General features: G+C 39.1%; 1 protein-coding gene across 8 annotated transcripts in view; it reads left to right on the forward strand.

Annotated features, from left to right (window-relative positions):
- The window catches only part of ZRANB3 (zinc finger RANBP2-type containing 3), a 286433-nt gene that overhangs the window by 76008 nt on the left and 194878 nt on the right, over positions 1–15547 (forward strand). The gene's annotated exons all lie outside the window — the stretch shown is intronic.

Below are 15547 nucleotides of genomic sequence, written 5' to 3' on the forward strand. Positions count from 1 at the left end.
TATTCTGATTATCTATTGCTACATAATAAATTGCCGCAAAGCATAGTGGCTTAAAACAGCAGTTAGTGTTTTATCATCTCTCATGATTCAAAGGTTTGGCTGGGCCCAGCTAGGTAGTTCTCACTCAAGGTCTCTCAGGCAGCTGCAGTCAGACAGTGGCAGGGCTGCAGTCTTCTTGAAGGCTTTCACAGTCCCATGTCAGGCAGTTGATTCAGGCTCTTGGCTGAGATCTCTCCACTTCCTCACGGCATGGTAGCTGAAGTCCAAGAACAAGCATCCCGGGAGGATGAGGTGGAAGGTGTATCACCTTTTGTGACAGCCTCAGAAGTCACCTGGTGTTCCCTTGTCTACAGTCATAGACCAACCTAATTTTGAGAGGAGAGTCAACATCACCTTGCAAGAAGAACATGTGTGTAACGGGAAGTACTGATGCAGTCATTTTTAGGCAGTACAGTCTGCCACAGTTAGCTATTTTTCATGTGCATGTTTACATATATGCGAACATTTTACATAAAATGTTGGTGCTCTCCACCCCTAGCACACAGACTTTTTGAAGTTTTCCATCTAGGCTCTTTTTTTGTAAGGTCTCTTGTCCACATCCAAAGTACCTCATGGCCAGCAGGTTGTATTAGCATTCTTCTAGCTTCCGGTTGAGACTTATAACTCATTAGTCCTTCATCAGTGCACCAACTCCATGTTTTGAGGCTAATGCCATAATCCCTTCTCATTGCTATCATTTATGAACCCTTTGATCACTCCTCTGTGTTTATGCAGGATATGTACATGAGGGTGAGGGGTACGTCTTGGGGACCATCTTAGAATTCTGCCTGCCACAAGCCTCTTGAGGAAATTTTTACTTTAGTTATTGTACTTTTCCATTCCAGATTTTCCGTTTGGTTATTTTTTATAATTTTTATTAAGATTTCTTACTTGAGCAGTAGTCATCATATTTTCCTTTAATTCTTTGAACATATTTATAATAGCTTCACTTACTTTGTCTGCTAAACTTGGGCCTGCTCAATTTTCATTAACTAATTCTTTCCCCCTGTTTATTTGGATGCCTAGTAGTTTTTGGTTGAAAACTGTCCCTTTTAGATAATATAGCAGATTTGGATTCTGTTTTATATTTGTTACATAGTATACAGCCCAGTGTTTCTGCTCAATGATTTTATTTTTATTTTTTTAACCTAGATTCCTAGGTGTTGTCTCTCTGTGTGTATAGTCTAGTCATCAGCCAATGATTTGGGTGGAGATTATGCTTAAACACCTTGAACCTTAAGGCTTCCACCTTCTGCCTATCAATTTGTATATGGGTTGAGGTACTCAATTCTAAATTGCAGTCAGTTCTCAAGCTTTCTTTAGTTTTCACTTTCCACCAGGCTCTCTCACATCTCCCCTGCGCATGTGTCTGTAGTTTCCTCGTCAGCCAGGGACTGTGTGGAGAACTCATCTCAGTCCTTTTATGACTCTCATTTCTAGGATTCCCCATTAAATTTTTGGTCTGTCTGCTGCTTGTCCCAGCTGGGACCACAACCTTGGATGAGTAGAGCGGATTTTCTCTGTCCATTTCCATCTAAGTCTACTACTTTTTTTTTTTTTCCATTTGTATTTTTTATTAATAGGGTAATATACATTCAAGGCAGAATACCAGTATGTTCTTACTTAAGTATTAACAAGGCTGGCATGTAATGCTAATTCCGATATATTTGTTATACAATGAATACTTAAAATGTTTTTCTGATATGTTATTTTATATCCCCCTCCGTTGCTTTTCAAAGTTTAATCACTAGGTAAGTCCGCCACTTTTAAAGGGCATGGGGTTTTTTGTCCTCCACCTCTAATTGAGTTCAACCCCTCTGGTTTTCACTGCCAGCCTATCATGGTAAAACTGCTGTCCTTAGAGTAGTCAAATTCATAGAGACAGAACATAAAATGGTGATTGCCAGGGACTAGAGGGACAGGGGGAATGAAGAGTTTTTGTTTAATGGGTATAGAGTGTCAGTTTTGCAAGATGAAGAGTTCTAGAGATTGGTTGCACAGCAATAAGAATATACTTAACATTGTACACTTAAACTGGCACACTTAGGTTGATAAATTTTATGCTATATGTATTTTACCAAGTTAAAAATTAAAAACAAAGAAACTACTGTTCTTGCCAACAGAATTTGGGAGAGTGGAGGGTAGTGCAGATGGGACCAGCCTCAGGCAAAAAGGCCACGGTCTTCTGCTGTTCTTACCTGAAGCTTTAGTATGATTTTAAGCATAAATGTTCTCAATTTGTTTTCTGTATCAAAGTACAGCCCTGAAATGGTTGTTTTTTAAATTCTGTCCAGTTGAATTATTGATTTTTGTGGAGAGGAATCACTGACCTTTTCACCGCACCAGAACTGGATATTACTTCCTTGGCCGCTCCTTCTTCGTGTCTCCTGAGGGTTCTTACTCATTATTCCTTCTTCTGAATGATAGTGTCCTAGAACATAGTTCTTGGGCCTTTTCTCTCTCTCTTTTTTAATGCCTTCCCTAGGAGATTTCATCAAGTCTCCACATTTTAAATATTAATCTGTATGCTGGTAGCTCCCAAATTTGTAACTCCCGACCAGACTTCTTCCCTACTCTCCAGACCTGTGTATCTACCTGTCTGTGTGACATCCTACTTAGATGTTTAATAGACATCCCAAACTTAATAAGGCTGAAACCAAACTCCTGATATGTGTTGTCAGAAACTGGCTTCTCAGTCTACCCTATGTCAGTTATTGATGTCTTTATTCTTCTGTTTCCTCAGGCCAATAACTTTGGGTTGATTCTTGACTCCTTTCTTTCATACTGTAGGTCCACCACGTCAGAATATCCTGTCAATTTTACCTTCAAACTAGTCACAGAGTGTGATCGTCTTCTCATCATCCTTACTGCTACCACCACTTTCAGGCCACCATCATCTGTACCTGAGATTATTAAGTAGGCTTCCAACTGTTTTCTTCTAATGGTCTTTTCCTCCTATAATATGTTCTCAATAGGGCATCAGAATGATCCTGTTTAACGTTAGTGGGATCCTCTCACTTCTGTTCTCAGATTCTCCTAGTGAAGCGTTTCTCATTGCACTCAGAGTAAAAAACCAAAGTCCTTACCAAGACTCACTACATCCTACAGAATCTTGCTCCTCCTTACCTTTCTAACCTCATAAGCTCCTAACCTCCCTCCCTCAGCTCACTTGGCTTCCCTAGAGCTGCAGACATGCATCTGTCTCAGATCCTTCTTATTCATTTTCCTTGCACCTGGAATGGCCTTTCCTTACCACACTTGTCCTCATGCCCTAGCTTCCTTACTTGCTTTAGGTCTTTATCCAGAATTCACTTTTGCGCAAGGCCTTCCTTGGCCACCCTGTCCAAATTTCCAAGCCTTCTTCCACATTATTTCTTATTCTACTTTCTTGTTTTATTTATTTATTTATAGATATTGGGGGTAGGAGTTTATTAATTAATTTTTGCTGTGTTGGGTCTTCGTTTCTGTGTGAGGGCTTTCTCTAGTTGTGGCAAGCAGGGGCCACTCTTCATCGTGGTGCGCGGGCCTCTCACTATCGCGGCCTCTCATTGCGGAGCACAGGCTCCAGACGTGCAGGCTCAGCAGTTGTGGCTCACGGGCCTAGTTGCTCCGCGGCATGTGGGATCCTCCCAGGCCAGGGCTCGAACCCACGTCCCCTGCATTAGCTGGCAGATTCTCAACCACTGTGCTACCAGGGAAGCCCTTTGCTTTATTTTTTAACCTTAGCACTTATCACTAGTTAATGTACTATACACTTAATTAATTTTGTTTACTGTCTGTTTCCCTCACTAAAATTTTAGCCCCATGAGGGCAGACTTTTTTTTTTTTAAACTACCATCCTAGAACCTAAAATAGTGCCTAGCACTTAAGCTTGCAATATATAGAATGTTCATAGTGAAAGTTGAAGAAAGGCATGCAATTCCAGAGTAAAAGGTCTCCCTGAGTACTAGGGAGAATGAAGGAAACACATTCTTGGGAAATTTCAAAATATCAGGGTTATAAAAAAGATCCCAAAAAACTTCTAGAGAAAAGAAATAGAAGTCTACAAATTAGCACATTTGGATGCTAGAAGGCAAGACAGTGGGACAATTTTATCAAAGTTTTGAAGAAAAATGAATTTTAACCTAGAATTCTATACCCAAGCAAACTATCTAAAATGTGAGATCCAAATAAAGTCATTTTCACACGTGCAAACGTGTGAAGATAAATGAAGAGGTAAATGACGTTTATCTCTGAAATAGCTGAGGATTTTGTTTATCAAAACAAGGATGAAAACCGAGAGAGGATACAACAACCAGTGAAACTGACCCCAAAATCCAGTGATTACAAGCTCCAGATGACATTTGTTCAGCAGTCAAGAAAAACAATTAGGTTAAAGTAGGAATTTAGTTGTGTCCAAGAAGACTGTGGGAAACAAATGATAAATTAGAATCAATAAGAGGCAGGATAATATTGGGACTGTGGTAAAATAGTATGTTTCTTATCTCAATAAAGACAAGAAAGATGGTCGGAAAGTTCAGAAAAAACAAAAATAACTAGATAAGAAAGTTAGTGTCCGGATAGTAGGTAGACTCAAAGTAATATGATTCTGAGAAATTAATAGAAGAAAAGATTTCTTCTGACCTTGAGGTAGCATGGAAGAGAAGGAAATGTACTGAACATACTGCTTGTTTCTACCCTAAGCAGTGTTCATATAAACCCTGATATCGTACATGTTGTATATTGTTTTTCAATTTTTAAATAAAGAATTGGCTTTGTAGCCAAAGCATGAAAGTCACAGTTATAGTCATAGAATATAACCTAAATTTTATCAACCTAAGAAATGTTAAAAAAAAAAAATTAGATGTGACACAAGTTGGGAAGGATGGGCACAACTGTTATTTCTAAAACATTCATTTTACATGGTAGTTCTCAAACTTTGTTGCATATTAAAATCACCACAGAAGCTTTCAAAATCTTGATTCCCAAGCATCAAACTGCATCATACCAATTATACCCAAATCACTAGGCATCAGTTTGTTTGTTTGTTGTCTTAAGTTTGCCAGGTGATTCCAAAGTGTAATCAAATTTGAGAACCAGTGGTCTAAAGTTCATGGAACTAGAACTAGAAGCCACAGTTTATTTTCTGAAGTTACAAATGTGACAAGTAGTAGAATTCTTCTTATAACTATTACCATTGGACAAAGAAGGAGAAGGTGAGGTTGGAGGGTGGTGGAAGTGAGCCAGATTTTCCTTAGTGGAAAGCCAAATCTTTGGTGATGAATCAGGGTTCTGCATTCTGTTTCCAAGTTAGTCTGTTAGTCATTTTATTTCACTTGCAAAGAGGAAATGTCCCTTTAGTCATGTTCCTAATTTTTTAAGAATCTGTACTGTCTTTTTATAAATAGTTTGAATTAATTAGAGCTAGATCAGTGAGGTCATTATGAATACATTATTATCTGGATGTTAAAATCAACTTCCTATGGCAAACATAGAGTACATTTTTTTAAGTGAATAGGTACAGTTTTCTATAAAAGACATTTTTTAACAAATGCCATTTCCTCTGCCAAACATTTTAGACAGAAGGTTACGTGTAAATAGTGTTAATAGTCCTTACAAACAAAACTTTCAGTATTTCAGTGAAGTCATTTGTCTTTCTTAGCAAACAACTTGGGCAGAAACTCAACTTTTTGAATGCAACGTATAAAATAATTATGGTTTTTTGTAAATTTAATAGTAATAGGAATGTAAATATATTCCAACCTTTTCTTCTCTAATGGCCTCAGCCTTTATCAACCTTGACAATGCATTGGAATCCCTTGGGGAGCTTTCAAAAGTCAGTATCCTGTTTTTAAAACTTCTTCATTAGGAATTATTAACTAGAGCCTGGTACTCAGATCTCAGAGATACTTTTCTAGTCAAGCTAGAGTTAAAGAGTATGAATTTATGATTTTCTTTTTCCACAGACGTTAACAGATAATATCTGGAGTTGATGAATAATGAGATTGCAAGATAAGTATATTAGTACTTAAGATTATCAAGATTGCCTTTTGGGAATGGTATTGGAACTGGGGGGTGAGGAGGAATGAAGGTGGGGACAGTTGTTCTTCATCATAAGTTCTTCTGTACTATGTGCTTTTTAAACATAAAAACTATGCTCATGAACACTTTGATTAAATTAATGGTTGTAAAAGTATTGTTCTCTTACATCTTTTTCCTTTCCTTTTTTTCTTTTTTGGCTGTGTTCAGTCTTCGTTGCTGCGTGTGGGCTTTTCTCTAGTTTCAGCGAGTGGGGGCTACTCTTCGTTGTGTTGTGTGGGCTTCTCACTGCGGTGGCTTCTCTTGTTGTGGAGCACGGGCTCTAGGCGTGCAGGTTTCAGTAGTTGTGGCTCGCGGGCTCCAGAGTGCAGGCTCAGTAGTTGTGGCGCACAGGCTTAGTTGCTCTGCGGCATGTGGGATCTTCCCAGCGAACCCGTGTCCCCTGCATTGGCAGGTGGATTCTTAACCACTGCGCCACCAGGGAAGTCCTCCCTTACATTTTGAAATAATAAAATGTTCTTTATGAGACTCACAATTTATAAAATAGACATATTAGGATGTTTTTGTTTTGTATTAAAAAAATAATTCTAAAGTTTAAAAAAAAGATCCTTATAAGAAGTTTCTTACTGATTTTTTTTTTTTTTCTTTTTGTGGTATGTGGGCCTCTCACTGCTGTGGCCTCTCCCCTTGCGGAGCGCAGACTCTGGACGCGCAGACTCAGTGGCCATGGTTCACGGGCCCAGCCGCTCCACGGCATGTGGGATCTTCCCGGACCGGGGCACGAACCCGTGTCCCTTGCATCGGCAGAAAGACTCTCAACCACTGTGCCACCAGGGAAGCCCTTACTTATTTTTTTAAAGTAAACATTTTACTAAAGTATATCATACATATAGAAACTGTCCTCATCTTAAGTTTTCACAAGGAGAACACTCCTGTGTAACCAGCATCCAGGTCAAGGATTCTATGTTGCCTGACTCCAGGAAGCCCAGGGTGTGCTGTCTCCAGTCACTGGCCCCTCCTCCAACAACCACAGTCTTAACTTTGAACACCATTCTATAGTTTTTGTTTCGTTTTGTTTCTGAACATTATATAAGTAGATTCGTACATTATATACTCATTTACCTTTGGCTTCCTTATGAACATTATGTTTGTGAAGTTTATTAAATGGCAAAACAGGATTGGTGATAGTAAAACTCTGGGTATGTTTAAATTAACCTATGTCTCTTCAGGTTTCCCAGTAGCCTGGGGGATAATCAAAGGGTAAAGAATAACAGGCTTTGATTCTGTTACCTGAGCTGTGAAGCAAACTCCATCTCTGAAATACTCACTTCTGGCCCTATGTTTAAGGTGTACCACTGCACCTAGTTAGCTCCTAAAGTACCTCTCCACTCGCTCACAAGCCAGTATTTTAGGACATGCCATCCAATTCTGGCTTTGCTCTCTAATTCTACTTCTATTCTAATTTACCTCTTCAGCCTTTGCACCGTTCAGTCTTCTCTTTGTTACTCATAACCTTCTTATTTCATTTTTGGGGGGCAGCTATTGGACTTTGTTCCCCTTGCCAGAGGACTCATATCCGTTTGTCAATGTTTGGGGCACTAACAGATGCTTCCTTATGGTCAACCATGACTGAGGTTGCCTTGTGTCAATTTTCCACCCCAAAATGTCTTTACTTGCCAGATTCATCTAGAGTTTTTTTTTTGGGGGGGGGGTGCGTGGGTTGCTGCAGGAATTGAGGGATCTTAGTTCCCCGACCAGGGATCGAACCCGGGCCCCCTCCAGTGGAAGCACAGAGTCCTAAACACTGGACCACCAGGGAATTCCCCGTCTAGAGTTTCTAATTGGAGTCTGAGAATTTTAAACTTCCACCACAGGGTGAGCCTATCTTGGGTGCTTTCTGAAAGGAGAAAGTCAGTGTGTCCCATCTTTGATCAACAGCCCATTTAACTTTGATTTCTATCTTAGGGGATTCAGTCTTCTTTATCAACATAGAATACCCTGTGATCTGCCTCAGTTCACCTAGACCTGCCAGAATTCCAGCCCAGGGTATACAGGTTGGCCCACCAACCCTGGCACTTGATAAGATCTCCCCAACTGTAAAATATGCAAAATCTCCTGTTTCATCCAAGAATTTCTCCTTGAAGCAGAGGTGAAATCAGCACGTCAGTCTAGTGTGGACTTATTTTCCAGAGGCACAAACTCCTAATGCCAAATAGCTATGGGCTGTTTGGAATCAGAGAGCGTCTCCCCCGGTACACTTGAAACAGTGACGTAGAACATTCTTGCCAGCCTCTAGAATAGGAAATTGCCCTATTATTGAAGGTATAGCCCTTCAATTCCAACTTTCCACTTTTCTATTTGCTCCTTTCTGGCTTGGGTAAGGCGTTTCTGGTAAGACTTTCCTACTTTTCAGACATTCCTCTTTGGGCTAACTGGAGCCTGGAAGAGGGGAAGGGATGGAAGGGTAAGTTGGTTTAAAGGTTAAGATCTACTCAGTGCCCAGTGCTACCACCTGTGAAAATGCCTGGCATCCATGAATGTTATCAGTCCAGCTTGTCAGCTACCTTTACCTCTTAAAACTACAAGTGTACCAAACTTTAGGTCTACGTTAGTATTGTCAGAAAAATCTTTCTTGGTGTCCATACATTGCACCCATCTAGGTCAACACAGAGCACTGAGCTGAGCTCCCTGCGCTATATAGCAGGTTCCTCTAGCTATATGTTTTACACATGGTAGTGTATTTATGTCAAACCTAATCTCTCAATTCATCCCACCCTGTGTCCGCACGTCCATTCTCTACATCTGCCTTTCTATTCCTGCCCTGCAAATAGGTGCATCTATACCATTTTTCTAGACTCCACATATATGCATTAATATACGATATTTGTTTTTCTCTTTCTGACTTACTTCACTCTGTATGACAGACTGTAGGTCCATCCACATCTCTACAAATGACCCAATTTCATTCCTTTTTATGGCTGAGTAATACTCCATTATACATATATATATATATATATATATATATACACCACATCTTCTTTATCCGTTCATCTGTCGATAGACATTTATGTTGTTTCCGTGTCCTGGCCATTGTAAAAAGTGCTGCAGTGAACATTGGGGACTTTTTGTGTGTGTGTGTGTGTGTGTGTGTGTGTGTGTGTGTGTGGTACGCGGGCCTCTCACTCTTGTGGCCTCTCCCGTTGCGGAGCACAGGCTCCAGACGCGCAGGCTCAGCGGCCATGGCTCACGGGCCTAGCTGCTCCGCGGCATGTGGGATCTTCCCGGACTGGGACACGAACCCGTGTCCCCTACATCGGCAGGCGGACTCACAACCACTGCGCCACCAGGGAAGCCCTGGGGACTTTTTTTAGCTTTATAAATAATCTCAATAATTTGAATCACACTGACATCTTTATTACAGTATTGGTTTATTTATTGCAATACTTTTAAAAGATAAGTTAATTGAAGTATCATTTACATATAATAAAATTCACCCTTTTAAAGTGTACAGTTATATGTGTTAAGACAAATTTATGCAATTGTGTAATCACCACCAAAATTAAGATAGAGAAGACTTCCATCACTGTAGGAAGTTCCCTTGCTCTGCTTTGTAATCAATCCCCTCTCTTAACCTCTAACTCCTGGCAACAACTGACCTGATTTCTGTCCCTATAGTTTTGTGTTTTCTAGATTTCCATATAAATGGAATCATCCAGTATGTAGCATTTTATGTCTGGCCTCTTTCACTAACGTAATACTTTTGAGATTGATTCATTTGTTGAATGTTTCTTTCCTGTTTTTGGGGGGAGTTTTTTGATGAGTAATATTCCATTGATTGGGTATACCAAAATTTGTTTAGCCATTTACCTGTTGATGGGCATTTTGGATTGTTTACAGTTTTTCATGATTATGGCTAAAGCTACCCTAAACATTCACATGCTGGTGTTTGAGTGGGGTATGTTTTTATTTTTTGTATAAATACTTAGGAGTGGGATTGCTGGGACATATGGTAAATATAGGTTTGACTTTATAAGAGACTAATGCACTGTTTTTAAAGTGGATGTATATTTTCCATTGCCACCAGCAAATATATGAGAGTTCCAGTCACTGCATCCTTGCCAACATTTGGCATTATACATCTTTTTAATTTTAGCCATTTTAGTAGGTGTGTAATGATATCTTATTGTGGTTTTAGTTTGCAGTTTTCAGATGACTAATGATGTTGAGCACATTTTCGTGTGCTTACTGGCCATCTGTATGTTTTTGTTGATAAAGTGTCTTTTCAAATCATTTGCCCATACAAAAATTGGATTATCTTCTTCTTATTGAATTATAAGTGTTACTTATATATTCTGGATACAAGTCTTTTGTTAGCTATTACATATTCTCCTAGCCTGTGGCTTGTCTTAGCTTTGTCTTTTGAAGAACAGATATTAATTTTGATGAAGTCCAATTTACCAGTTTTTCAGTACTTTGTGCTTTTTTTGTCTAATCTAAGAAAAAGCCCAATCCAAGGTTATAAAAATATTTTTTCCTATGTTTTCTTCCACAAATTTAATACTTTTAGCTCTTACATATAGTTCTATAATCCATTTCAACTTCATTTTTGTATATAGTGTGAGATATAGGTTGAGGATTTTGTTTGGCTTTTGCATATGCATGTACAATTATTCTACCACCATTTCTTGAAAAGACAAATGTTGTTTCCCCACGTTACCTTTGTGGAAAATCAATTGACTGTGTATGTGTGAGCTTATTTCTCGACTCCGTTGTGTTCTGTTGATTCATATATATATTCATATATATCGCTATGCAAATACCACATTGTTTTGATCATTATAACTCTATAGTAAGTCGTGAAATTGGTTTATTCTTATTATGGGAAAAATAGTATTGAGCTGAAAATTTTCTATCTGTAGCTTCTTCCCCCTGGTTCTGTGTATGCCCTCTAGAATAAGATTACTTCCTGTTTTATATGACAGCTCCTCATTTATTTGAATAAATGTTCACAGATTTTAATTTGGACTATAAGCTCTAGACCTTTCCATCTTGGGACATCTTTGTCTTTTTATATTCAGAGCTTATCACTTTTTAGAGCTCAATAAATATTTGTTGAACTGAATTAAATTGAGCTCTGGAATAATTGTTCATTAGTGTCCTTAAAGCAGGTTACTTGAATTCAACATAGTGAAAAAGCATAGTTCTGGTGATATTCATGTCATTAAGGAACCATGGTTCTTTTGATCAAGAAATGAATCTTTCTTGGGCTTCCCTGGTGGTGCAGTGGTTGAGAGTCCGCCTGCCGATGCAGGGGACACGGGTTCGTGCCCTGGTCTGGGAAGATCCCACATGCCGCGGAGCGGCTGGGCCCATAAGCCATGGCTGCTGAGCCTGTGCTCCGCAACGGGAGAGGCCACAACAGTGAGAGGCCCGCGTACCGCAAAAAAAAAAAAAAAAAAAGAAATGAATCTTTCTGGATAATTGCATTGTAACTTGTTTGTTTTTACCCACTGGAAAGATCTTGATTTAATTTTGAGTTCTATCAAAGTTTTCTGTGCACATAGTTTAAAGAATCAGTAGCTCTTATAAGGCTCCTTATGAAAAATAGCCACATCCTGATATCCTCCAGCCTTCCTCTCCACAGTTTGCAATTCCCCAGTGCTGTCAGTTTCAGTTCTTTCAGTCTTTGGTTGTTTACACCATATCTGTAAATAGTGTGCTTATGTTGCAACTTTTTTTTTTCCCCAACAAGTCCAATTTACCAGGAAGTTTTAATATGTTTGCACTTAACTTCAAATTACATAGAGCCACAGAGCTACAAGGAAAAAATAGACAAATTCACTGTCATAATAGGAGATTTAACCTACTGCTGTCATTCACTGACAGAGGATACCTCTTTCAGAACCAGTAGACCCCCCCACCCCCCAAAAAAATTAGTAAGGATATAAAAAACTTAAATAACGTGAGCAGCAAATTTGATTCAACAAGCAGATATATAGTCACTGTAGTCCAAAACTTTAAATTACAAATTATTTTCAAGCACACCTGGAACATTTTTAAAACTGACCACATTGTGTTATAAGGCAAATTTTAATAAATTTCAAAGTATTAAAATTATACAAAGTATGTTTCTTGACTTGTAGTTAAGCTATAAATCAGTAACAAAAAAGTAACTAGAAGTTATGAAAAATACTACCTCTAAGTTACCCCCCCAAAAACAAATCACAATTGGAGTTAGAAAATAATTTGAACTGAATGATAATAAAAATATTATTATCAAAACTTGGATGTGACTAAAGCTGTGTTTACAGGAAAATGTGTATATAGTCCTTTTTTTTTTCAAGGTAACAATAGTGTTTTTTTTTTTTTTTTTACTTTTTTTTTTTTTTGGGTACGCGGGCCTCTCACTGTTGTGGCCTCTCCCATTGCGGAGCACAGGCTCCAGACGCGCAGGCTCAGTGGCCATGGCCCACGGGCCCAGCCGCTCCGCGGCATGTGGGATCTTCCCAGACCGGGGCATGAACCCGTGTCCCCTGCATCGGCAGGCGGACTCCCAACCACTGCACCACCAGGGAAGCCCTGTTTTGTTTTTTGTTTTTTAATTGCACATGTCTATAAACCTAAAAAATAGGTTTTCTCTTTTTTTTATACAGTAGGTTCTTATTAGTCATCAATTTTATACACATCAGTGTGTACATGTCAATCCCAACCTCCCAATTCATCACACACACACCCACCCCCCAGCGGCTTTACCCCCTTGGTGTCCATACGTTTGTTCTCCACATCTGTGTCTCAACTTCTGCCCTGCAAACCAGTTCATCTGTACCATTTTTCTAGGTTCCACATATATGCATTAATATACGATATTTGTTTTTCTCTTTCTGACTTACTTCAGTCCATATGACAGTCTCTAGATCCATCCATGTCTCCACAAATGACCCAATTTCGTTCCGTTTCATGGCTGAGTAATATTCCACTGTATATATGTACCACATCTTTCTTATCGATTTGTCTGTCGATGGGCATTTTATTTTCCAGTTTTAGACATTGTCTATTGGGTCATTTTCATACTTTCTGCTAGACACTGGCTGGGCCAATTCAATATGGAAGCTCATTTCCTTAAGTTGGGAAATTATAAAAGAATTATTAATATTAACATTATTTATATTCTTCTGGTTTTCTCCACATTATTTTTTTCTTTTTTCTTTTCAGCTTTTTCCTTGCTTTTTTCCCCCACATTATTCAGATATTGGATGTCTTGAGTTGGTTTTCTGATGTTTTTATCTCTTCTTTTCTGTTTATCGATCGATTGTCCTCCTTTTGCCCTCCTTTGTGAGAATTTTCCTTAACTTTGTTTTCTAGTTCTTCTATTGAGCTTTTAATCTCTGTTATTATCATTTTTTTAAAGTCTTTTAAAAAATATTTATTTTATTTTTGGCTGCGTTGGGTCTTTGTTGCTGTATGCAGGCTTTCTCTAGTTGCAGTAAGCGGGGGTTACCCTTCGTTGTGGTGCACGGGCTTCTCCTTGCGGTGGCTTCTCTTGTTGCGGAGCACAGGCTCTGGGCACGTGGGCTTCAGTAGTTGTGGCACGCGGGCTTAGTAGTTGTGGCACACAGGCTTAGCCGCTCTATGGCATGTGGGATCTTCCCAGAGCAGGGCTTGAACCCGTGTCCCCTGCACTGGCAGGCAGATTCTTAACAACTGCACCACCAGGGAAATCTCTGTTGTTATGTTTTTAATTCCCAACACCTCTTTTTTGTACTCTGAGTATTTTTTTTTAATAAATAAATACATTTATTTATTTTTGGCTGCATTGGGTCTTTGTTGTTGTGTGTGGGCTTTCTCTAGTTGTGGCGAGCAGGAGCTACTCTTCATTATGGTGTGCGGGCTTCTCATTGCGGTGGCTTCTCTTGTTGCAGAGCATGGGCTCTAGGCACTCTGGCTCAGTAGTTGTGGCTCGTGGGCTCTGGAGTGCAGGCTCAGTAGTTGAGGCGCACGGGCTTACTTGCTTCTGCGGCATGTGGGATCTTCCCGGACTAGGGCTTGAACCTGTGTCCCCTGCATTGGCAGGCGGGTTCTTAACCACTGTGCCACCAGGGAAGTCCTCGGAGTACTTTTTCTTACTAGCATTCTCCCCCACTCCCCCATTAGCATTCTGTTCTTGATTCATGGGTGAGATCTCTTCTCCGAGGATATTAATGATGACTTTTCTTGAGTCTTTTTCTTTTTAAATAGTCACTGTTTCCTTAAATTTGCTTTCTTTTTGTGTTTTGAATTCTGTCTTTCATATTATTAGCTATCCTTAAATGTCTAGTGATCTATATCTTTTTAATGATATACTCTGTTTCACCCTCTCCAGAGGATAAACTCAGAGTTTTGATAGAGTGTGGGAGGACGTTGTGTCAGATAAACTCAGAGTTTTGATAGAGTGTGGGAGGACATTGTATCAAGTAGGGGATCTGGGAGTTTAATTGTTTAATAAACTTCTGACCAATCATCCTGTTTTCTTCCCTATATTCACCCTACTTGCAGAATTACCTTGTTCTGCCACTCTGAACTCTTTGGGGGTTCTTCAGTGCTAATCAAGTTGCTTTTCAGCTTTATGCTCTGCTGAAGTTAGGGGTCCACTTGTCAGATCTGCTAAGACACTTTTCAGTTGTTCATCTGCTTTCCACCTTCTGAAATTTGCTTGCTATTTCTCCTTCTGTCCTGTGGGTTTATGTCTTCTAAAGAAAATCTGTTTATTGTCATTTTAAAATAGGCCTCCTCTGATGAAGAAATAAGAATGATTTCTAGTTTAAAGATGGCATTTGAACATACTCATGTAGCTCTGTTCCTTCTTAAAACTTCTCTTTAATCAGAGATCCTTCTTAATTTCTTCAGCCAAGAACCCAGTGCTACTCTAACTTTTTTTTTTCACACACACACACTGTATTTTATTTTTACAAGAGATAAATAGACTGACACCAAGCATTGTAAATGGATGACCACAACAAAAGCAACAATGATTGCAATTACCAAACACGAAACACACTCACACTATGTCATAATATTGACATTCAGTCCAGGAATCCTCCACTGTAACAGCTCCTTTACTTTGCAGTGAAAATTGATTTGTGTATTTTTTGCCTCTGAATCCTTGTGGGATTTTTTTTTATTCAAACAGAAAGTCACAAAAATTATAATCATCCTCATCAGTTCACTCAGTCCCATGTAATTAATTTTTTTTTCATCTTGATCTTTTGTTAGCACTTTTATGAGTTCATCAGTTTTCCATTAGAGTTCTGAAAATGCTTATTCATTCAGTTCAGCAGTATAGTCAGTTATCAGAAACCTGTACTTGTCAGTCTTTTCCATGAATTCCTTGAAGATGAAACCCTTAAAATCATCACCTTTTTCATTAGTAACTGTGATTACATGTGGGCTATTGTGGGCTTCCCTTGCCTGTTCCCTGCTGCACTCTTGCAATGTGCTGGTTGCTATACTTTCA

Source organism: Pseudorca crassidens, chromosome 6 (assembly GCF_039906515.1).
Source record: "Pseudorca crassidens isolate mPseCra1 chromosome 6, mPseCra1.hap1, whole genome shotgun sequence".
Taxonomy (NCBI): Eukaryota; Metazoa; Chordata; class Mammalia; order Artiodactyla; family Delphinidae; genus Pseudorca; species Pseudorca crassidens.